This window comes from Mobula hypostoma, chromosome 1 (genome assembly GCF_963921235.1).
Source record: "Mobula hypostoma chromosome 1, sMobHyp1.1, whole genome shotgun sequence".
Lineage (NCBI taxonomy): Eukaryota > Metazoa > Chordata > Chondrichthyes > Myliobatiformes > Myliobatidae > Mobula > Mobula hypostoma.
The window spans coordinates 176465061-176491204 of record NC_086097.1 but is presented as its reverse complement, the minus strand read 5'-3'; the positions used below and the strand labels follow the sequence as shown (position 1 = coordinate 176491204).

Here is a 26144-nt window from a genome sequence, read left to right as displayed (position 1 = left end):
AAGTTATCCCCTTTGCTTCAAGAGCCCGATGGCTGAGAAGTAAATGAACTGTTTCTGAATCTGGTTGGTAGTGTGAGTCCTGAGGCTTCTGTATCTTCTTCCTGATGGCAGCAGTGAGAAAAGAGCACGTCCTGGGTGGTGGGGGACCCTGATGATGGATGCGGCTTTCCTGTGACAATACTCGGTGTAGATGTGCTCAATGGTAGGGAAGGCCTTACCCATGATATTTCCCATAGTGCAGCACAGTACACACTCAACTACAGTTGTACTCTTGTCTCAAGAGTGAGCCTTGATATCCTGTCAAACTGTGAGAGAGCTGTTCGCTGAACCACAGCTAAACCAACAAACACAAAGACTTCCTTCTGAGCTTAAGAAATGGTGATTCCTCCCAGCACACACGCTTAGCAAAGGATTTTCCTTGTCTGACATTTTAATTGAGCATTTGAATAACAATAGGCTGCTCCCTGTGAACCAATTCATTCCCAAGCACTAACCTCAAGATTAAATATCAATGATGAAAAGTGTAGTCTTCTGAAGAACGGTGAATCAGAAAATACTTTTAACAAAACAGGAGCCCGTTCTGCCTATCAAATTAACGTCAGCTTACAGTGGAGACATTCATTCAGTTCCTCTGCTCTTACCCCACAGCCCTGCTGATTAAATCGAGCAAGTGTAAGGAGAAAGTGTTCTAAGTGGACAGTCACTCAACACTATTGATGTACAGTGGGATCTTAGGGTCCAAGTCCAGAGGTCCCTGAAAGTGGAAGCACAAATGGATAGGGTGATGTATGGTATACTTACCCTTATTGTTAGGGGAATAGACTATAAGAATCAGGAAGTCATGTAGCAGTTGTATAAAACTTGCCTGTGCTTACAGTATTATGTGCAGTTATAGTCACCTCATTACAGGATGGAAATGAGGACTGTAGACGATATACAGAAGAGGTTTACCAAGGTGAGACCTGGATTAGAGGGGGTGAGTTCTCAGGAGAGGATGGACAAACTTGGATTATTTTCTCTGGAGTATCATAGGCTGATAGAGTCTATAAAATTATGAAAGGCATAGCTAGGTTAGACAGTCAGAAGTTTTCTCCCAGGTTTAAAATGTTAAATACCAGAGGGCAAAGCTTTACATTGGTAGGGGAGGTATGTTGGGCAAGTTTTTTTTCCAAAAAAGTTAGTGGGTACCTGAAAATGGGCTGCCAGGGTTGGTGGAGAAGCAGATACAATAGAGGAGTTTAAGAGGCTGTCAGACAGACACTTGACCATGTAGGGAATGGAGGGATATGGATAATGCTTAGGCAACTGAGTTGAGCTTAATTTGATATCATGGTCAATACAGACATCCTGGGCCGAAGGGCCTTTTCTGGTGCTGTGCTGTTATGTTCAAAGGCCCAGGCTGTGTAAACTACCCCAACCCCTATCCCAAGAATAATTCAGGTGAAGCATTAGTGCACTCCAACTATTACAAGTGCATCCTTCCATAGGAAGGGAGACCAGATGTGTGCCTCCTCATCAGAGCTTTGTGCAATCTAAGTACAGCCCCACCAGTCAAGTCAAGTTCAGTTTGTTATTATATGCACAAGTACATGAATGCAGAGGTGTAATGAAAACCCTACTGTACTTCAGTATCAAAGCACATAGCATCAGATAAGCAGCAATCACAAGAAAAACATACATTAAGCATAAATTACACACAATTATTAGAAGAAAGAACACAATTAGGACAAAAATGTCCATTGTAGCATAAAGTGATCAAATTGGTTATAGTGTTGATATACTGAACTGAACACACTGATGAGGGAGAGGGAGAAGTGGAGAGTCCATCATCGTGCCCGACGCCGGCCCCCTAGGCCTGAGTTGGCGCAGTAGTAGTAGTTGATATACTGAGGTAGTGATTTGTGTTACGCAGGTTGGTTCAAGAACCGTATGGTTGAAGGGAAGCTGCTGTGGTGGTGTGCGACTTTAGATTGCTATATCAGATGGTAGCCATGAGATGATGCAGGGTCCGATGGTGGAAATCTTTGATCGTGGAGGTTGTCTTCTTGAGGCAGTGCCTCCTTTAGAATCTACCAATGAAGGGGAGGGATGCACTGTGGTGTATTGGGCTGAGTAAGTCAGTGACTCTGAGGGAAATGTAAATCTTTAGATGATGTGGCTAACTATGTCCATGTATACCACCTGCCAGTCTTTTGGAGTTGAATGTACATGAAGTGAACAATGGCCTGGACAAATATACTGTATATATAAATCAGGCCAATTCATTCTCTCAGTTCTTGGTTTACCTTCTTTGCTTTTACTCTCTGTTCTATCAGACTATATTAATTTGCTTGGGAATAGGATAAATTTTCTCTTAAAATGACTATATAATTTCTTGAGCTTAGTATTGTCCTCAAGATAATTATGCTTTCATTAAAGTGAGAATTCCATTGTAGATATTTTATCACAATGATAAAATGATAATATGCTCCAGAGTATCTTTTTTACAAAATTAACATCAATCAAAAGAAAGTACAACCTTCCTCGAAATATCAGACCGTTCATTGACACTATCAGAATCACAACATGATTTACTATCACTAACTTATTTGAGATGAAATTTGTTGTTTTGCAACAAAGATATAAAATTATTTTTAGTACAAAATTAGTAAACCATGCAGAGAAAAAGGAATAACAAGGTTGTGTTCATGGGGTCATGGACCATATGGAGATATTATGGGGAGGGGAAAAAAAGCTGTTCTGAAATAATAGAATGTGGGTTTTCAGGATCCTGGTGGCAGTAACAAGACAAGAGCATGTCCTGGATGGTGAGGGTCCTTAATGATGATCCTGCCTTCTGGAGGAACCGCCTCTTGAAGTTTTCCCTGATGGTGGGGAGGGTTGTGCTGAGATGGAGCTGGCCGACTCTACAGCCTCTTGTGATCCTGTGTGTTGGAGTCTCCACACCAGACTGTGATAATACCAGTTAGAATGCCCTCCACCATACATCTGTAGAAATTTACAAGTATCTTTGGTGGCATAGCACACAAACTCCTAACAAACAGAGCCACTGGCATGCCTTCTTCATGATTGCATCAATATATTGGGCCCAGGATAGATCCTCTGAGAACTTGAAACTGCTCACCATTTCCATCACTGACCACTCAGTGAGGATAGGTGTGTGTTCCCCCAGCTTCCCCTTCCTGAGTTCACAGTCAATTCCTTGGTCTTGTTAATGTTGCGTGTGAAGGTACTGTTGGGCCACCATTCAACCAGCGGAACTATCTCACTCCTGTGCTTGTCTTCACTGCCACCTGAGATTTTACCAACAACAGCTGCCATCTGTAAAAGTCAGTGTTTTATTATATCTAGGATATAACATTAGTTGACATGACAGGAATATGGTTTGGCTGCCAGCTGTAATATAACCTGTATTATTGAGGAAAAATCACCAACACATTGACACAGGCCTTTTTGATAAGGCTCATCATCAAGAGGATAAAATACTGAGGACTGGAGCAAGTAGGAGAGTTGCTTCCCAAGGTGCCAGAGATGAAAGTTTATTCCTGACCTCAATGCTGTCTCTGTGGAGTTTTCTACATTCTCCTTGAGACTATATGTCCTTCAAAGTCAAAGTCAACTTTATTGTCATATGCAGGAGTGCAATGAGAAACTTACAGCAGCATCACAGGTTTGCAGTATCATATAAGAGAATTCTCAAGAAAAATATAAGTTAAGCATAAATTTGCACAAGAAATAACCCAGTTAGAACAGTAAAAAGTCCTTGTGATTGCATGTATGTGCTGGCCCAGGACAGATCATTCGATATATTCATGCTCAGGAATTTAAAGTTGCTGACTCCCTTCCACCAATCTCCCAATGTAGAATGGTACACGTTCGGCCTCCTTCTCCTTCCTGAAGTCAACAATCAGCTCTTCAGAAACAAGAGAGAATCTGCAGATGTTGGAAATCCAAGCAACACGTACAAAATGCTGAAGGAACTCAGCAGGCCCGCCAGTGTCTACAGGAAAAAAGTACAATCGACGTTTCCGGCTGAGACCCTACAGCAGGACTGGAGGTAAGAAGATGGAGAGTAGATTTGAAAGGTGGGGGAGGAGACAGAGAAACTCAAGGTTATAGGTGAAATTGGGAGGGCTGGAGAAGGGGGAGTCTGATAGGTGGGGATCGATGTTCTCCCAGTGGCCACCCATTTTAATTCCTCTTCCCATTCCCATTCCAACATGTCAATCCCTGGCCTCCTCTACTGTCGTGATGAGACCACACTCAGGTTGGAGGAACAACACCTTATATTCCATCTGGGTAGCCCCCAAATTGATGGCATAAACATCGATTTCTTGAACTTCAGGTACTGCACCCACCCTCTTCTTCACCAGTCCCTGTCCCTTTTCCTTCTCTCACCTTATCTCCTTGCCCACCTGTTGCCTCCCTCTGGTGCTCCTCCCCTCTTCCATTGCCTTCCATCTCCACCTATCAGAAGAGAAGAGGTGAATAAGACTGTGGTGGTGATAGGAGATTCCATAGTTAGAGGAATAGAGGTGAGATTCTGTGGACGTAATAGAGACATTCAGATGGCATGTTGCCTTCCAGGTGCTGAGGTCTGGGATGTCACAGTTTGGGTTAATGGTGTTCAAAAGGGTGAGGGTGAGCAGCCAGAAGTCTCAGGACATATTGGCACCAATGACATAGGTAGGAAATCAGAGCAGACCCTGAAGAGAGATTTTAGGGAGCTGGGTAGAAAACTGAAAAACAGGACGTCCAAGGTAGTAATTTCTGGATTGCTGCCTCTGCCGTGTGTCAATGAGGGTAAGAGCAGGATGGTATGGCAGATTAATGTGTGGTTGAGGAACTGGTGCAGGGGACAGGGCTTCAGATTTCTAGATCGTTGAGATCTCCTTTGGCGAAGACATGACCTGTATAAAAGGGATGGATTACACCTGGACCCGAGGGGAACAACATCCTTGCAGACAGGTTTGCTAGAGCTGTTTGGGAGGGTTTCAAACTGATTTAGCAGTGGGATGGGAATCAGAGCAAAGATGGGGTAGTTGGTCACAAACACAGGCAGTGTGGAGTGAGTTTGCTAACAAGGAGAGGCTGATGATAGGGCAAGATTGCAGTTAATGCGATGAGTTGTGATGTAACAGGGGACAAAATCAAAGAGGGTGATGAATACAAGACTGAAGGTGTTATATTTGAATGCATGCAATATACAGAATAAGGTAGATGAATCTGTAGTTGTCATGGTCTGATCTGTGAAGTCTGCATTCCAGTTCACAGTCCGGTCCATGGACTCTGGACTCCGGATCTTCCAACTGTCCCTTGTTTTGATTGAGTTAATCATAGGCACCTGATTCGCATCTTGGGGCTTGGAATATAAGTAGCCTTGGGGTTGAGTGTGAGTGGCTGGTTTGTATTGTCAGAATTCTTGGGGAGCAACCTACTAATGGAAGGCTAGATTGGCTACTTGCCATCTTCAGGCCTCGTTGGGGAACCATCCCCTCATGAAGCCTTGCTGTCAGTAGTTGGAGCTGTCCTTGCTGTATGGATTTTGTTGTTTCCCAGGCCAGCTGAGTGGTTGCTAGGCACTCTGAACTAAGTAGGGATCTGGCTGTTTCTGTAGCCAGTTGAGGTTGTTGGCTGAACTGTGACTCGGAGCAACCCCTTTGCAGAGATGGAACTGTCTGTTGTTCTTCAATGTTTGTCTCTTTTTGTCCTTGCCTCTGTGGGGTAAGTCAGGCCATTCTGCTGTTGCCCTGCAGGGGGATCTGTCTTGCCTTGTCCTTGCCTTGCCTCTGTGGGGTAAGTCAGGCCATTCTGCTGTTGCCCTGTGGGGGGACCTGTATTGTCTTGTCTGTTCTGCTGTTACCTGACGGATGGTTCTGTCCCACCTTGGTGTGGAGAAGAAGTTGAGTCCCGGCTGGTCTAAGTATAAGTCCTGGCTCTGTCTATGTACTGTCCTATCTCATGTTGTTGTTGTGTTAAAGATGAGTCCTGGCTTTTCGAAGGATAAGTCCTGGTTTGATGTTGATGTACAGTTCCCAGCCTGTCTCTGAGCTCCAGCCTCCAAGTTATCAGCCTCTGCATTCCAAGATCCCAGCTTCTAGCCTCAGAACTCAAGACTCTAGACCCCAGCCTCGTCCTGTCTGGTAGCCATGTCATATCCTTGCCTGGTTCTGGGGTCCGAGCCCAATGCAAGAACCAGGTCCTAAGTCCTTGTCTGGTCTCTACCTCGGAGTCCAAGCCCAGGCTCCTAGTTCATAGCTCCTTGTCTGGGTTCCCTGTGTCTAGTCCATGTCCTAGCCCAAGTCCGCATTCTTGTCCCTGCTCCCTGTCTGTACCCTGTCACGTCCCTACTCTGCTTAAGTCCTGTTCCTTGTACTTCAGTGTCTGTGTCTTGCATTTGGGTCTGCCATTAACACCCCCCCCCCCCCATGACAGTAGTACAGTTCCAGACTGGCATGTTATGACATTGTGGGCATCACAGATTTGTGGCTGAAAGATTATAGCTGAGAGCTTAACCAAGGATACACATTACATTGAAAGAACAGACAGGTAGGCACAGGGGGTAGGGTGGCTCTGTTAAAAAAATGAAATGAAATGATTAAAAAGTGAAATAGGATCAGAAGATATACAATGTTTTTGGATAGAGCTAAGAAACTACAAGGATAAAAAGATCCTGATGGGAGTTACAGTATATACAGACCTCCAAATAGTAGTAAGGATGTGGTCTACAAATTACAATGGGAGATAGAAAATGCATTCAAAATGGCAATGTTATGATAGTCATGGGAGATTTCAATATGCAGGTAGATTGGGAAAATCCAGTTGTTGCTAGATTCCAAGAGGGAATTTCTAGAATACCTATGAGATGGCCTTTTAGAACAACTCATGATCGAGTCTACTGGGAGATCAGATACTCTGATGGGGAATGAACCAGAATTGATTAGAAAGCTTGAGAACTTAAGGGGCTGTGATCATAATATGAAAGAATTCACTCAGCAATTTGAGAAGTTAAAATCAGATGTATCAGTATTACAGTGGAGTAAGGGAATTACGGAGGCATGAAAGAGGAGCTGGCCAAAATTGATTGGAAGGAAACACTACCAGTGATAACATCAGAGTAGCAATAGCTGGAGTTTCTGGGAGCAATGAGGAAGGAGCAAGATAGATACATCCCAAAGAAGTAGTATTCTAAAGGGAGGATGACACAACCATGGCTGACAAGAGAAGTCAAAGCCTTCATAAAAGCCAAAGAGGGGGCACATAATAGAGCAAAAGTTAGTGGGAAGTTAGAGGATTTGGGAAGCTTTTAAAAAGCAGCAGTTGGCAACTAAAAAGTAATAAAGAAGAAAAAGATATAATACGAAGGTAAGTTAGCCAATAATATTAAAGAGGATACAAGAGCTTTCTTCAGATGTGTAAAGGGGAGGCGAGAGTAGATATTGGACCACTGGAAAATGACACTGGGGAGGTAGTAATGGGAAACAAGGAAATGAATAAGTATTTTGCATCAGTCTTCATTGTGGAAAACACTAGCAGTATACTGGATGTTTGAGAGTGAGGGGCAGAAGTGAGTGAAGCTGCCATTACTAGTGAGGAGGTACTTGGAAAACTGAAAGGTCTGAAGGGAGTTAAGTTAGCTGGAGTAGATGGTTTACACTTCAGGTTTCTGAAAGAGGTGGCTGAAGAGATTGTAAAGGCATTAGTAACGATCTTTTCAAGAACCAATTGATTCTGGCGTGGTTCCAGAGTCCTGGAAAATTGGAAATATCACTCCACTTTTCAAAAATGGAGAAGGGCAGAAGAAAGGAAATTGTAGGGTAGTTAGTCTGACTTCAGTGGTTGGGAAGATGTTGGAGTTGATTGTTAAGGATAAGGCTTTGGGGTACTTGGAGGCACATGATAAAATAGGCTGAAGTCAGCATATTTAAAGGCAAATCTTGCCTGACAAATCTGATATTTTTTTTGAAGAAATAGCAAACAAGATGGACAAAGGAGAATAGATGGATGTTGTGCACTTGGATTTTCAGAAGACTTTTGAGGTGCCATACATAAGGCTGCTTAACAAGTAAGAACCCATAGCATTACTGGAAAGGTACTAGCATGGATAGAGCATTGGATGATTGGCAGGAGGCAAAGAGTGGAAATAAAGGAAACTTTTTCTAGTTGGCTGCCAGTGACTAGTAGTATTCCACAGGGATCAGTGTTGGGACTGCTTCTTTGTACATTATATGTCAATGATTTGGATGATGGTCAAATTTTGCAGGCAATACAAAGATAGGTGGAGGGGAAGGTAGTTTTGATGAAGTAGAGAACACAGAAGGACTTGGACAAATTAGGAGAATGGGCAAAGAAGTGGCAGATGGAATAGTGCTGGGGAAGTGTATGTCCATATACTTTGGTGGAAGAAATAAAAACATAGCCTATTTTCTAAATGGTGAGAAAATTCAAGAATCTGAGGTGCAAAGGCACTTTGGAATCTTGTGACGGATTCCCTAAAGGTAACTTGCAGGTTGAGTCTGTGGTAAGGAAGACAAATGCAATGTTAGCATTTATTTGGGAGAGGACTAGAATACAAAAGCAAGGATGTAATGCTGAGGCTTTATAAGGCACTAATGAGGCTTCACTTGGAGTATTGTGAGCAGTTTTGGGCCCCTTATCTAAGAAAAGTTGTGTTGATATTAGAGAAGATTCAAAGGAAGTTCGTGAAAATTATTCTGGGATTGAAAGGTTTATAATATGGGGAGTGTTTGAAGGCTCTGGGCCTGTGCTCAATGGAATTCAATAGAATGAGGAAGGATCTAAATGAAACCTATTCACTGTTGAAAGGTCTCGATAAAGTGAATGTGGAGGGGATGGTTCTTATGGTGGGGGAATCTAAGCCCCAAGCATACAGCTTCAGAATAGATGGCTTTTCATTTAGAACAGAGATGAGGAATTCCTTTGGTCAGAGAATGGTGAGTCTGTGGAATTCATTTCCACATGCGGCTGTGGAGGCCAAGTCATTGGGTACATTCAAGGCAGAGGTTGATAGATTCTTGATTAGTCAGGGTATGAAGAGATATGCAGAGAAGGCAGGTGAATGGGGCCGAGAAAGAAATGGATCAGCCATGATGGAATGACGGAACAGACTCAATGGACCAAATGGGCTAATTCTGCTCCTGCTCCTGTATCTTATGTTCTTATGGTCATATGATTTTCTCTGGAGCAACAGAAGCTGTGGGGAGATCTGATAGAGATCTATAAGATTGAGAGGCATAGATGGAGTACAGCCCAATATCTTTTTCCCAGGGTTAAAATGTCCAGAGGCAGAGGACATGCATTCAAGGGGAGAATGAATAAATCTGAAGGAAATGTGCAGAGCAAATATTTCACTCAGAGTGGTGGCTGCCTAGAATATGCTTAGGTGGGTGGTGGTCAAAGCAAATAAGGTAGACCTTTCAAAAGTCTCTTAGTTAGACACATAATTAAGCAGAGAAAGGAGGAATAGGGTCATTGTGTGGGCAGAAGTGATTTATTTAGTTCAACATCCAAATATAGGTTGAGCATCTCTTATCCAAAATACTTGGGGCCAGAAGTGTTCCAGCTTTTGGATTTTTTCAGATTTTGGAATGTAGAAGAGCTATCTTGTGGATGGACACAAGTCTAAACACAAAATCTGTTTCCATTACATATACAGCTTATACATATACCCTGAAGGTAGTTTTATATAATATTTTTAATAATTTTGTGCATGAAACAATGTGTACATTGAACCTTCAGAAATATAAGCTATCACTACCTTGGCTAAGCAGGTGGGCAGTCAGTGGCTGTTTGGCTTCGCCATCATCCCTGACTCTAATTTGATGCTCTATCAGTAAGCAGCCTTTGGGTTACACTTGTTCAACACCCATAGGTACTGATGCAGCTGTTCAGCGTGTTAGATTTTCATCAGTGATGATCTTGGCAAACTTATCAATGAATTGCTTGGCTGTTTCATGATCAGCAGACACTTCATCACCACAAATCTTTTAATATTTAATGCTATACCATTTATTTATTAAAAAAAAAATTCTGCTACCAGCCTACTAAATAATCATAACTACCTTCAATTTTCACTTCATTGTGATAGATCTTTGCTTGTTTCATGATCAGCATACTGTTAAGCAACATATACTCACTCCAATACTAATGAATCCACTCTTCTAATACATATCAAGATCTTCATTTTTCATTTTTGTGCAGTTTTTCAATTTTCCATTAACTTCTGTTCATTACATAAATGAGGTCATTTCTCAGAGCTGTCTGTGGTGTGCAGAGACCTGGGCATCACCTTGTGGAATATTCCATTTGTGGTGTCATGTCACCACTCAAAACATTTTCGGATTCAGTTTTTCAGATTCTGGAATTTCAGATAAGGGTTGTACAATCTGTACTTGTTTAAATAGTAAAACATGGTGGTGGTCCTGTTCCTGTGCTGTACTGTTCAATTTTCAAAGTTCTGAGCATATCCATTTTTCTGCATTCCATGTATATTCATGTGCCTATCGAAAAGCCGGTGAGATGCCATTATTGTACCTGCTTCCATCACCATCCCAGCAACCCGTTCCAGGCAACTACCATTCTCCCCATAAGCAACTTGTTCTGCTTATCATCTTAAAACTTGCACACTTTCACCTTTATGGCATTTAATTGCAATCAAAGATTCTTCCCCCAAGATGAAGCATTAATAACATACTGAGAACTTACTAATTAGAAATGAAATAACCTGATTGGGATACCACTGCAAAACTGTGTGATAAATTAGGTGACAGATAATGGATGAAAAAATGAGCTTTAGGTTGCTGTAATTAATTTTTGGGGATATTACTTTAATTAGGAATGTTAAGGGTTGATTGAATGGAGATGTTGACTGACAGACAGCTTGATGGATTGGGCAAGTGGAGGCTATTTCCACTGGGGGTGGGGATCAATAACCAAGCATCACAGATTAAAAATAATCAGTAAATGAACTAGAGAAAAAGTGGTACTGTAATGCAAGAAAGACAACAAATCCTGGTAATCTGAGTTATTGTGAAATAGCCCAAGCTGCTGGAGAGGCTGGTGGTAGGAAATTCATTCAGAGCTTTTTAAATAGAAGAGGATTTGCATGGTATTTTTTTTATTCTTAATAGACTGGTCTCAGAATCCGAATCAGGTTTATTATCACTGACATATGTCATGAAGTTTGTTGTTTTATTGAAGCAGTGTAGTGCAATGCATAAAAATTGGGTTTTACATTAAATAGACAGACAGATAGACAGTGCAAAAGCAGAATAGTGAGCAGTATTCATGGGTTTATGGACTGTTCAGACATCTGATGGAAAAGGAAAAGAAGCAATTCCTAAAATACTGAGTGTAGATCTTCAGGCTCTAGTATCTCCTCTGCGATAGCAGTAATGAGAAGAGAGTGTATCCCGGATGTTGAGGGTCTTCAATCATGGATGAAGAACTTAAGAGGGTCCTTGGTGGAAGTGGATATGATAGTGGAGATTAAGAGACTGTTAGTCAGACATAGGAATATGCAGGCAATGGAGGGATATGGATTGTGTACGGGCAGAAGAGAATTGGTTTCGTTCAGCATCATTTTCAGTGCAGACACTGGACCAAAGTGCCTGTTCCTGTGCTGTACCATTCTATGTTCCCTGAAAGCTGGCATAAATGCTGTCTTTCTGTGCTATAAGGAAATGTGACTATAATGATAAAGATCTTCTGGAGAGATTTGCTAACCTTTGAGAATACCTGGAGAGTATTAAAGCTTTTACAGTTATACTGCTTCAAAGATTTCTGGTTTCAAAGGTGCATTTAATGTCAGAGAAAAGTATACAATATACATCCTGAAATACTGTTGAAAGTATCCTGACTGATTGCATCATGGTCGGATACGGCAATTCAAATATGCAGGAGCATAAGAAGCTGCAGAGAGTACTGAATTCAGACCAATGCACCATGGGCACATCCCTTCCTACCATCAGAGGTACAGTATCTACTGAAGACACTACCTCAATTCAAGAACGAATCATCCATCATCAAAGATCCCCACCATCTGGGCCATGTTATCTTCTCACATCTACCAACGGGCAGGCTGTACAGAATCCTGAAGCCCCACACCAATATGTTCAAAAACAGTTATTTCCCTTCAACCTTCAATTTTTGAACAAATCTGCAGTTTAGCAACACTGTCATCACTTTGATCACTGGTTTCAATGCATTAATCATCCCAAGTCAATGCTCGGGAATTGTATCAAACTGTGTTCTACACAGAACCACATAATGAAATGCAAGGGCAAGTGATTAAACTCTTCTTCAAAGATATAGATTGTAAGGAGCATTTTAAGTCACATTTCTACAGTATCATTAGTTCAGCTTATTATTGTTACATTTAATGAGATACAGTGAAAAGTTGTTGGTGCCTTCCAGACAGAGCAAGCAGTACGCAAGTACAGCGAAGTAGAAAAAATAATGCAAAATGGAAAGTTTCAGTTCAAGAGAAAGTGCGTGCAAGCTGTTTTTGAAATTGGTAGTGCATACCTTCAGGCTTTTCTATTTTCTGCCTGATGGGAGAAGGGAGAAGAGAGAATGACCAGGGTGTCAGGGGTCGATTATGTTGGCTGCTTTCCCAAGGTTGCAAGAAGTCAATACTGAGTCAATGGAGAACCAAACTGGTGAAATTGGTCAATTAGTTTATTGCATACTGAGGTACGTGAAAAACTAGTCCTTCATGCCGTCTGTAAAGATCAATTCATTACAGCAGCACATTGAGGTATGTAAAATGAGGCTGGTTTTTGCAATGGACTAGGCTGAGTGCACAACTCTCAATTACTGCAGTTTCGGGCATAGCAATTGCTGTACCAACCTGTGATATGTCCAGATAGGATGCTTTCTATGGTGCATCAAAAAAAATGGTAAGGGTAATCAGAGATTAGTAAGTGCCTGTAAAATACGTGATCAAAAGAATTTCAGCAAGCTGTTCTGCAGAGGCAAGGCAGATGGACAGACTGCTCTCATTAATGGCAAGAAATAATGAAATACGAAATAAGATGCTCAAAATCTTGCCAATAAGCCTGGTTTTAAGGACCATTTTGGGATACACATGGCTGTGATATACCTTTCAATGAAAGAGCACGGGAGAGAATTGGAGCGGTTAGTGTAATATTAGTACAGCCCCACTAAGCTGGGTCCGATTCTGCTGCTGTCTGTAACAAGGTTGTACGTTCTCCCTGTGACTGCCTGGGTTTCTTCCAGTTTCCTCCCACATTCCAAAGTTAGTTAATTGGTCACGTGGGTATAATTGGGCAGTGAGGGCTTGTTAGTCCAGATAGGCCTGCTACCATGCTGAATCTAAACAAAAATAAAAATATATGATTTTTAGGCTAAGATCTTGTACAGTTTGGATACATGTCTAGCCTGATTTGACACAACCAGAGATGCCGATCAGATGTAAACCAGACCAGTTATAGTTCTCAGTTCTATACAACTGAGACCCTATTGCCCCACATCCAGGCCTGATCCCACTGTGTTTCTGATCATTGAGCATTTAATACTCCAGACAGAAAACCAACAATAAATCTCTTTAATATTCCATTTCATTTACCCAATAGTCTGGTAAAGAAAAGAAACTGAATTTGAGTTTGCTAACTAAATCATTTAACCTGCCATTTCCAGTCATGTAATATTTATCATAAACTTTAACAGTACTGGACAAACTGTGGCAAACTCCCTCAAAGTACATTCTGCTCACTGCCCTGAATTTCTACTAACATAAACAATTCTTATCTTCCTCCAAATTTAAATTTAACATTATCTTTTCCCATACTTTTTGCTAGATTTCTCCCTGATAAATGTTGACAGTGAGTAATAATACTTAGAAATCCAAGGCTTCTCGGAAATGGAAAAAATTTGGTCAGGCACAGAAAATGAATATGTTTATGTAATTAATATTCTTTAAGGTGCAGCTACTGACAGCAGGAAAGATGTGGAGGCTTTAGAAAGGGTACAAAAGAGGTTCACCAGGATACTGCCTGGATTAGAGGGCACATACTATAAGGAGAGCTTGGTCAAACTTAGGTCATTTTCTCGAGAGCAGTAGAGGATAAGGGGAGACATGAAGTTTATACAATTATAAGAGGCATAGACAAGCCAGATAGAGTTTTGTTCCCAGTGGAAATGTCAAATATTTGAGTGCATGTACTTAGGGTGAGTGGGGCATGTGGGACAAGATTTTTACAGAGAGAATGGAGGGAGTTTGGAACGGGTGTCCGGGGTGGTAGTGGAAGCAGATATGATTATAGTGTTTAAGAGGCTTTTAGATAGATATATAGAATCTAGAACGTGGAACATAGTACGTGGAACAGTGCTTTCCTGGCCATAGCATCAATATGTTTGGACCAGGATAGGCTACTGATGATCTAATCTAATAATCTAATCTAATGTTCATTCCTAGGAACTTGAAACTCCCATCTCTCTCAACCTTAGCACCATTGTTGTAAACAGGAGAGTGTGTACTGTCTCCTTTCTGAAAAAGTTCAGTTGTGTTGTTTTGCTGCTTTCAAGGAAGGGCTGTTGTCACAACACCATGTCATAAGACTTTCCACCTCTTTCTCTAACTCTCCAACTCATTGTCATTTGAGATACGGCCCACTTTGGTAGTACCACCTGCAAACTTGTAGATGGAGTTCAAGCAGAATCTGGCCATACAGTCGTGAGTGTATAGTGAGTAAAATATAGGTGTGTCACCAAAGACTCTTACAGATTTCTATAGGTGTACTGTGAAGAGTATTCTGACTGGTTGCATCACAGCCTGTTATGGAGGCTCCAATGCACAAGGTTGCAAGAAACTGTTAAGGGTTTTAGACTCTGTTAGTTCTATTATGGGCAAAAGCCTTCCCACTAGTGAGGACAACTTCAACTGGTGGTGCCTGAAGAAGGCAATATACGTCAGGAAAGACCCTCACCATCTGATACCTGCCTTCTTTTCGTTAAGACCAACAGGGAGAAGACCCACACTCAATGATTCAGAAACAACTTCTTCACCACCATCAATTTCTGAATAGTCTATGAACCACCAAACACGACCTTGCTAATCCTTTTTTTCACTATTTAATGTTGTAATTTATGGTAACGTTATGTCTGCACTGCACTTTGCTGCAAAACCATGTTTCACATCATATAAGTCAGTAGTACTAAATTCGATTCTGATTTTGATTCCTGTTTATGTTAAACCAATCTTGAAGCCATTCTTGAAATGTATGTCAGAGACAAGAGTTAACAATGTTACTTTCAATTAATATTGGGATTTTTTAATTGAATACTATTTCATTGAAGGGTTGCTTTGATCTGAAGGAGGATTTGCCAGTTGAGAACCGTCTGCATATTTATGTTCTGAATTACAATGTATGACACAACCTGCTTTTTTGGCTAATGAAGTAATATCATTTTTACATTTCTTCTTTCATTAGTGCGGTCAATTTCATGCACTTTATTACTGTTAAATTGTTGGAAATAAGCAACCTTTCTCTCTGACTTTATCCAAATTCATCTGCCATTAAATTGCAGCTAGTAAATGTAAATTATAAGAAGATGAAGGGGAGGATTAGATGGCATCAAATTAAAATCTGTTTGACACATGCAGAGCTTTCACAATCACACAGAAACTGTTCAAGAAGAACCTTTCCAGTTTTTGAATGGCAGAAGCCCAGAACTTCAGACTGAAGTAAAAAAAAATCACAGTAAAATAAATAAAAACAGCTAAATTAATGAATCTGCTCCCTCATCCAGTTTGACAAGGCAAATCTATTCCCAGAATAAGATGCCAGGAATGAAGTAACAGCAGAGTCTTGCTCTACAAACACCTCCACACAGGGACAAGGCTTACTCACCCATGTCCAGTTTCTACACAGGTCCATGAGTGTGAAGAATGAAGAGTCAGTGGTGCAGGGGGTAGAGTCACTGCTCCAGCGACCCAGATTCAATCATGACCTCTGGTGCTGTCAACATGGAGTTTACACACTCTCCCTATGACTGCATGGTTTCCCCCAGGTTTTCTGATTTCCTTCCAGAAGTGAGGGATGGCTGCTGTAAATTACACCCAGTGTGTAGGTGGCTGGAGGGAGAATCAGGTCAGGGGGAGTTAGGACATCAACCACCACAGGCCCATGATGCTGTGCTGGACTAATCATTGCCATTGCTGCTTGTGTTGCTCTGCTGAATAATGTAGGCATGTTATGTTGGCGCCAAAATGTGTGGCAACACTTGCGGGTGTCCCCAACACATCAATAGATGTATTGGTTGTTAATGCAAATTACACATTTCACTGCATGTCTCAATATACATGTGATAAACAAATCAGAATTGAAATGCTTAATTAAATATCTAATTTAATCCCTTCTGCCTAAACAACGTCCAGTGACTTCTTATTGGCTCCCAAAAACAAAAGAAAGAAAGCTACTAAATACCTTATTAATAAACTTTCTCAATAACATAGAACATAGAATAGCACAGCACATATCAGGCCCTTCGGCCCACAATGTTGTGCCGACCCTCAAACCCTGCCTCCCATATAACCCCCCCCACCTTAAATTCCTTCATATACCTGTCTAGTAGTCTCTTAAAACTTCACCAGTGTATCTGCCTCCACCACTGATTCAGGCAGTGCATTCCACGCACCAACCACTCTCTGAGTAAAAAACCTTCCTCTAATATCCCCCTTGAACTTCCCACCCCTTACCTTAAAGCCATGTCCTCTTGTATTGAGCAGTGGTGCCCTGGGGAAGAGGCGTTGGCTGTCCACTCTGTCTATTCCTCTTAATATCTTGTATACCTCTATCATGTCTCCTCTCATCCTCCTTCTCTCCAAAGAGTAAAGCCCTAGCTCCCTTAATCTCTGATCATAATACGTATTCTCTAAACCAGGCAGCATCCTGGTAAATCTCCTCTGTACCTTTTCCAATGCTTCCACATCCTTTCTATTGTGAGGCAACCAGAACTGGACACAATACTCCAAGTGTGGCCTAACCAGAGTTTTATAGAGCTACATCATTACATCGCGACTCTCAAACTCTATCCCTCGACTTATGAAAGCTAATACCCCATAAGCTTTCTTAACTACCCTATCTACCTGTGAGGCTACTTTCAGGGATCTGTGGACATGTACCCCCAGATCCCTCTGCTCCTCCACACTACCAAGTATCCTGCCATTTACTTTGTACTCTGCCTCGGAGTTTGTCCTTCCAAAGTGTACCACCTCACACTTCTCTGGGTTGAACTCCATCTGCCACTTCTCAGCCCACTTCTGCATCCTATCAATGTCTCTCTGCAATCTTTGACAATCCTCTACACTATCTACAACACCACCAACCTTTGTGTTGTCTGCAAACTTGCCAACCCACCCTTCTACCCCCACATCCAGGTCATTAATAAAAATCACGAAAAGTAGAGGTCCCAGAACAGATCCTTGTGGGACACCACTAGTCACAATCCTCCAATCTGAATGTACTCCCTCCACCACGACCCCCTGCCTTCTGCAGGCAAGCCAATTCTGAATCCACCTGGTCAAACTTCCCTGGATCCTATGCCTTCTGACTTTCTGAATAAGCCTACCGTGTGGAAACTTGTCAAATGCCTTACTAAAATCCATGTAGATCACATCCACTGCATTACCCTCATCTATATGCCTGGTCACCTCCTCAAAGAACTCTATCAGGCTTGTCAGACATGACCTGCCCTTCACAAAGCCATGCTGACTGTCCCTGATCAGACCATGATTCTCTAAATGCCCATAGATCCTATCTCTAAGGATCTTTTCCAACAGCTTTCCCACCACAGACGTAAGGCTCACTGGTCTATAATTACCCAGGCTATCCCTACTACCTTTTTTGAACAAGGGGACAACATTCGCCTCCCTCCAATCCTCCGGTACCATTCTCGTGGACAACGAGTACATAAAGATCCTAGCCAGAGGCTCAGCAATCTCTTCCCTCACTTTGTGGAGCAGCCTGGGGAATATTCTGTCAGACCCCGGGGACTTATCCGTCCTAATCTATTTTAAAAACTCCAACACCTCTTCTCCTTTAATATCAACATGCTCCAGAACATCAACCTCACTCATATTGTCCTCACCGTCATCAAGTTCCCTCTCATTGTTGAATACCGAAGAGAAGTATTCATTGAGGACCTCACTCACTTCCACAGCCTCCAGGCACATCTTCCCACCTTTATTTCTAATCGGTCCTACCTTAACTCCTGTCATCCTTTTTTTCTTCACATAATTGAAGAATGCCTTGGGGTTTTCCTTTACCCTACTCTCCAAGGCCTTCTCATGCCCCCTTCTTGCTGTCCTCAGCCCCTTCTTAAGCTCCTTTCTTGCTTCCCTGTATTCCTCAATAGACCCATCTGATCCTTGCTTCCTAAACCTCATGTATGCTACCTTCTTCCACCTGACTAAATTTTCCACTTCACGTCACCCATGGTTCCTTCACCCTACCATTCTTTATCTTCCTCACCAGGACAACATTTACTCAGCTCTGGGCTGAACTGGGGCTCCAACTGCAGTGATGGCTGGATTCGCGTTGGTTGTCTCGCAATGTTTACAATAAACTGAGGGTCCGGCTGCAGTGATGGCTGGCTTCGTGTCTTCTATAAAACTTCAGTTCTGAAGCTATTTACTTACTTTTATCGCTTGCACGATTTGTTTTTTTTTTCTTCACTCCCTCTCTGCATTGGGTTTTTTGATGGCTTTCTATTTTTAAAGGGTTCTTTTGTGGGTCCTTTGTTTTATGGCTACCTGTAAGGAGACAAATTTGAAGGTTGTATAATGTATACATACTTTTATTATAAATGTACTTTGACCTTTGATATCCCTCCATTCTCTGTATATTCATGTGCCTATCTAAGAGCTTCTTAAACACCTTTATCATATTTTGCTCCACCCCTTCTCCCCTCTCTGTGTTTAAAAAAAAATGTCCTACACATTCTTTTGAACTTGTCTCCCCTCTTTAAACGCCTGCCCTCTAATGTGAGACATTTCAACTCTGGGAAAACGATACCGGTTGTCTGCTCAGTCTATGTCTCTCGTAACCATAATGAGCAGATAAGAGAGGACTGGTTGAAGTGAAATGTGAGAGAGCAGGCTCAGTGAGAAATTGCATGGACTCAATGCTCTGAATTGCCTCTCTGTGTCATTGGGGCGAGTGGTAGTGGGAAATAATGTATGATAGAAGTGTTCAATGTATAAAGAAAGGAAGTATATCGATATTGTGTAGGCAAAAGGGATTAGTCAAGGGGCCATTTGATTGGTTTAGCACAAGATGATGTGCTGAGTGTCCTGTTCCTGTGCTGTACAGTTCTATGTTCTAGTTACTGAGAAAGTGAGAGAGAGAGAGAAGCAGAAGTCAGATGTATCAGTTTTGCAATGGAATAAAGCGAATTACAGAGGCATGAGAGAAGAGCTTGCCCAAGTGAATTGGATGGGGATACTGGTGGGAATAATGGCAGAGCAGAAGTGGATGATGTTTCTGGGAATAGTCCATAAGGTGCAGGATAGATATGTCCCACAGAAGAAGAATTTCCCAAATGGCAAGAGTAGACAACTGTGGCTGACAAGGGAAGTTAAGGACTGTATAAAAACCAAATAAAGAGCATATAAGGTAGCAAAAGTAAGTGGGAAGTTGGATGATAGGCAAGGTTTTAAAAGCCAACAAAGGGCAACTTAAAAAAAAAAGCCAAAAGAAGAGAAGAGATGTAAAATGAGAGCAAACCAGTTGATGATATTAAGCAGGATAATAAAAGTTTTTTCAGTTACATAAAGAATAAAAGGGAGATGAGAGTTGATATTGAACCACTGGAAAATAATGCTGGAGAGGGAGTAATGGGGGACAAAGAAATGGCAGATGAACTTAAGTAATATGCTTCATTCTTTACAGTGGAAGATACTAGCAAGGTGCCTGAGGTCCTTGAGTGCCAGGAAGCAGGAGTGAGTGCCATTGTTATTACAAAGAAAAAAAGTGTGAGGCAAACTCAAAGGTCTAAAGGTAGAAAAGTCATCGGACCGGATGGACTACATCCCAGAATCCTGAGGGAGATTACCGAAGAGATACGGATGCATTGGTCATGATCTTTCAAGAATCACTTGATTCTGGCATGGTCCTGGAGGACTGGAAGATTGCAAATGTCATTCCACTCTTTAAGAAGGGAGGAAGACAAAAGAGAAGAAATTATACACCACTTAGTCTAACCTCGGTCATTGGGAAAGTGTTGGAGTCCATTATTAAGGATGAGGTTTCGGGCTACTTGGAGACTAATGATAAAATATGTCAACGTCAGAATGGTTTCTGTAGAGGGAAATATTGCCTGTTAAATCTGTTGAGTTCTTTGAGGAAGGAAGAAGGAGAGGCAGTGGTTGTCATATACTTAGATTTTCAGAAGGCATTTGATAAGGTGCCTCACATGAGGCTGCTTAACAAGATAAAAGCCAATGGTGTTACAGGAACTATACTGGCATGGATAGAGGAATGGCTGATAGGCAAGAAGCAGTGAGTAGGAATAAAGGGGGCCTTTTCTGGTTGGCTGCCAGTGACTGGTGGTGTTCCCCAGGGGTCAGTATTGGGACTACTACTTTTCACATTGTTTGTCACTGATTTAGATAGTGGAATTGATGGCTTTGTGGCAAAGTTTGTGGATGATATGAAGGTAGATGGAGGGGTAGGTAGTGCTGACAAAGAAATGTGATTGCAACAGGACTTAGACAAATTGGAAGAATGGACAAGAGTGACAGATGGAATACAATGTTGGGAAATATATGATAATGCATTTTGGTAAAAGGAACAATAGTGCAGACTATTATCTAAAGGGGAGAAAATTCAAAGATCAGAGGTGCAAAACGACTTGGGGGTCCTTGAGCAAGACTCCCAGAAGGTTAATTTACAGGTTGAGTCTGTGGTAAAGAAGGCAAGTGCAATGTTGACATTTATTTCAAGGGGAATAGAATATAAAAGCAAGGAGATAATGCTGAAGCTTTATAAGACACTAGTCAGGCTGCACTTGGAGTATTGTCAACAGTTTTGGGCCACTTATCTCAGAAAGGATGTACAGTCTTTGGAGAAACTCCAGAGGAGGTTCATGAGGATGATTCTGGGAATGAAGGGGTTAACATATAAGGAGCGTTTGGCAGCTTTGGACCTGTACTCACTGGAATTTAGAAGAATGTGTGGGGATCTCATTGAAACCTACCAAATTTTGAAAGGACTATATAAGGTGGATATGGAGAGGATGTTTCCTCTGTCGTAGGTTTCTAGAACTAGAGGGCACAACCTCAAAACTGAGGGATACCTTTTTAAACAGGAGGATTTTTTTATAGCCAAAGAGTGGTGAATCTGTAGAACGCCCTGCCACAGACTGTGGTGGAGGCCAAGTCCTTGGGTATATTCAAAGTGGAAGTTGATAGATTCCTGATTGTTCAAGGCATCAAGGGATATGGTGAGGGGGCAGGTGTAGGGGGTTGAGTGGGATCTGGGATCAGCCATGATAAAATGGCAGAGCAGAGCTGCATGGTCTAATTGTGTTCCTATGTCTTATGGTCCAAGTGCAGGGCAGGCAACTGATACCATGCAGGATTATGTCAAGGTGGATGGTAAGGTCTAGAGATTGTCCTTAACTTTCAAGAGAGCCATTGAAATGTCTTATAACAGCAGGGTAGATGATTACCTTAAGCAAGATGGTGTGTGTTTTTGAGTTTTTGCATCTCCTTCATGATGGAAAGGGGAGGAGAGAGATTGTCTGGGATGGGAGGGATCCTTAATTCTGTTGGCTACTTTACTGATGCAGCAAGAAGAGCAGAATGAGTTAATGTTGGCTAACGTTGGCAAAGTTAATTTACTAAAGTATTAAACTGAGGCCATTCTTGTTGAGGTGAAAGTAGATTCCAGTGAACCAGATTGAAGATGAAGTGGGATCAATACTTATCTAATCACTAAAGTTAATTACCTGCTCCTGCCTTCTCCTGTAACCTTTAATGCCTTACTAATCAAGAACTTATCATTCTCAGATTCAGATATACCTAATGACTTGGCCTCCACATCTGTCCGTGGTAATGAATCCTCTGGCTAAAGAAATTCCTCCTTATCTTTATCATAAAAGGACGGCTTTCTATTCTGAGGCTGTTCTCTCTGGTCCTAGGCTCTCTCACTACTGGAAACATCCTCTGCACATACACTTTATCTAGGCTTCACAGTATTCACCAGGTTTCAATGAGATCCCACCCTCATTCTTCTAAACAGGCACAGAACCATTAAATACTCCTCATGTGTTAACCCTTTCATTTCTGGGATCATTCATGTAAGCCTCCTGTTGACGTTCTCCCACACCAGCACATCCTTTCTTAAGTAAGGGGCCCAAAGCTGTTCCCAAAGTTCAAAGCAAATTTATTATTGAATTACATATATGTCACCAAATACTACACTGAGATGCTTTTTTTGTAGGGATTCACAGTAAATATAAAGAAATTCAGAAGAATCAATTAAACCTATACACAAGATGGATAAACAACTAATGTGCAAAAGGTAACTGCAAACACAGAAAGAAACAAAAGTAAACAAAATAATAATAATAATAATAAATAAATAACAAATATCGTGAACATAAGATGAAAAGTCCTTGAGAGTGAATCCATAGGTTGTGGGAACAGTTCAGTGTTGGAGGTGAATGAAGTTGAGTGAAGATATCCCCCTGGTTCGAGAGTCTGATGACTGAGAGGTAATAACTTCCAAGTACCTTAAAACTGTGCCCTCTCACATTAGCCATTTCAGCCCTGGGAGAAAGCCTCTGACTATCCATACGATCAATGCCTCTCATCCTCCACCGTTCCGAGGAGAAAAGGCCGAGTTTACACAACCTATTCTCATAAGGCATGCTCCCCAATCCAGGCAACATCCTTGTAAGTCTCCTCTGCACCCTTTCTATAGTTTCCGCATTCTTCATGTAGTGAGGTGACTATAACTGAGCACGGTACTCCAAGTGGGGTGTAACCAGGGTCCTATATAACTGTAACATTACCTCTCGGCTCTTAAACTCAATCCCACGGTTGATGAAGGCCAATGCACCGTATGTTTTCTTAACCATAGAGTCAACCTGCGCAGCAGCTTTGAGTATCCTATGGACTCGGACCCCAAGATCCCTCTGATCCTCCACACTGCCAAGAGTCTTACCATTAATACTATATTTTGCCATCATATTTGACCTACCAAAATGACCACTTCACACTTATCTGGGTTGAACTCCATCTACCATTTCTCAGCCCAGTTTTGCATCCTATCAATTTCCCGCTGAAACCTCTGACAGCCCTCCACACTATCCACTACACCCCCAACCTTCATGTCATCAGCAAACTTACTAACCCATCCCTCCACTTCCTCATCGAGATCATTTATAAAAATCACGAAGAGTAAGGGTCTCAGAACAGATCCCTGAGTCCTGACGAAGGGTCTCGACCCGAAATGTTGACTGTACTTCTTCCTATAGATGCTGCCTGGCTTGCTGGGTTCCACCAGTATTTAGTGTGTGTTGCTTGAATTTCCAGTATCTGCAGATTTTCTCGAGTTCACTGAGGCACACCACTGGTCACCAACCTCCATACAGAATATGACCCGTCTACAACCACTCTTTGCCTTCTGTGGGCAAGCTAATTCTGGATCCACAAAGCAATGTCCCCTTGGATCCCATGCCTCCTTACTTTCTCAATAAGCCTTGCATGAGGTACCTTATCAAATGACTTGCTGAAATCCATATACACTACATCTACTGCTCTTCCTTCATCAATGTGTTTAGTCATATCCTCAAAAAATTCAGTCAGGCTCGTAAGGCACGACGTGCCCTTGACAAAGCCATGCTGACTATTCCTAATCATATTATGCCTCTACAAATGTTCATAAATCCTGCCTCTTAGGATCTTCTCCATCAACTTACCAACCACTGAAGTAAGGCTCACTGGTCTTTAATTTCCTGGGCTATCTCTACTCCCTTTCTTGAATAAGGGAACAACATCTGCAACCCTCCAATCCTCCAGAACCTCTCCCATTCCCAATGACGATGCAAAGATTATTGCCAGAGGCTCAGCAACCTCCTCCCTTGCCTCCCACAGTAGCCTGGGGTACATCTCATCTGGTCCCAGCGACTTATCCAAATTGATGCTTTCCAGAAGCTCCAGTATATCCTCTTTCTTAATATCTACATGCTCAAGCTTTTCAGTTCGCTGCAAGTCAGCACTACAATCACAAAGATCCTTTTCCATAGTGAATACTGAAGTAAAGTATTCATTAAGTACCTCTGCTATTTCCTCTGGTTCCATACACACTTTCCCACTGTCACACTTGATAGGTCCTATTCTTTCACGTCTTATCCTCTTGCTCTTCACATACTTGTAGAATGCCTTGGGGTTTTCCTTAATCCTGCCTACCAAGGCCTTCTCATGGCCCCTTCTGGCTCTCCTAATTTCCTTCTTAAGCTCCTTCCTATTAGCCTTATAATCTTCTAGATCTCTAACATTACCTAGCTTTCTGAACCTTTCATAAGCTTTTCTTTTCTTCTTGACTAGATTTACTACAGCCTTTGTACACCATGGTTCCTGTACCCTACCATAACTTCCCTGTCTCATTGGAACGTACCTATGCAGAACTCCACACAAATATCCCCAGAACATTTGCCACATTTCTTCCGTACCTTTCCCCAAGAACATCTGTTCCCAATTTAAGCTTCCAAATTCCTGTCTGATAGCCTCATGATTCCCCTTACTCCAATTAAACACTTTTCTAACTTGTCTGTTCCTGTCTCTCTCCAATGCTATTGTAAAGGAGATAGAATTATGATCAGTCTTTCCAAAATGCTCTCCCACTGAGATCTGACACCTGACCAAGTTCATTTCCCAATACCAAATCAAGTACCGTCTCTCCTCTTGTAGGCTTATCTACATATTGTGTCAAGAAACTTTCATGAACACACCTAACAAACACAACCCCATCTAAACCCCTTGTTCTAGGGAGATGCCAATGGATATTTGGAAAATTAAAATCTCCCACCACAACAACTCTGTTATTATTACACCTTTCCAGGATCTGTTTCCCTATCTGCTCCTCGATATCCTTGTTACTATTGGGCGTCCTATATAAAACACCCAGTAAAGTTATTGACCCCTTCCTGTTCCTAACCTCCACCCACAGAGACTCCGTAGAGAATCCCTCCATGTTATCCACCTTTTCTGCAGCCGTGACACTATCTCTGATCAACAGTGCCACACCCCCACCTCCTTTGCCTCCCTCCCTGTCCATTCTGAAACATCTAAAACCCGGCACTGGAAGTAACCATTCTGTCCCTGAGCCATCCAAGTCACTGTAGTAGCCACCACATCATATCTCCAAGTACTGATCCACGCTCTAAGCTCATCTGCTTTGTTCACAATACTCCTTGCATTAAAATAGACACATTTCAAACCGTCGGTGTGAGTGCATCCTTTCTCTATCACCTGCCTATCCTCCCTCACACACTGTCTCAAAGTTTTCTCTATTTGTGAGCCAACCGCCTCTTCCCCAGTCACTTCAGTTTGGTTCCCACCCCCCAATAATTCTAGTTTAAACTCTCCCCAGTAGCCTTAGCAAACCTCCCTGCCAGGATATTGGTCCCCCTGGGATTCAAGTGCAACCCGTCCTTTTTGTACAGGTCACACCTGCCCCAAAAGAGGTCCCAATGATCCAGAAATCTGAATCCCTGCCCCCTGCTCCAATCCCTCAGCCGCATATTTATTCTCCACTTCATTCTATTCCTATACTCACTGTCGCGTGGCACAGGCAGTAATCCCGAGATTACTACCTTTGTGGTCCTGTTTCTCAACTTCCTTCCTAACTCTCTGTAGTCTGTTTTCAGGACCTCTTCCCTTTTCCCACCCATGTCATTAGTTGATGGAGGAGATCCTGAGAGGCAGGATTTATAAACATTTAGAGAGGCATAATATGATTAGCAATATTCAGCATCGCTTTGTCAAAGGCAGGTCATGCCTTACAAGCCTGATTGAATTTTTTGAGAATGTGACTAAACACATGGATAATGGTAGAGCAGTAGATGTAGCGTATATGGATTTCAGCAAGGCA

At 42.1% G+C, this 26144-nt stretch overlaps 1 long non-coding RNA gene across 1 annotated transcript in view; it reads left to right on the top strand.

The window, feature by feature from the left end:
* The first annotated feature begins 3884 nt into the window (after positions 1-3884).
* The window catches only part of LOC134342643 (uncharacterized), a 34405-nt gene continuing 12145 nt past the window's right edge, over positions 3885-26144 (top strand). The window contains exon 1 of the long non-coding RNA XR_010017066.1: positions 3885-4057. This is a non-coding gene — a long non-coding RNA (uncharacterized LOC134342643). The remainder of the gene's footprint in view (positions 4058-26144) is intronic.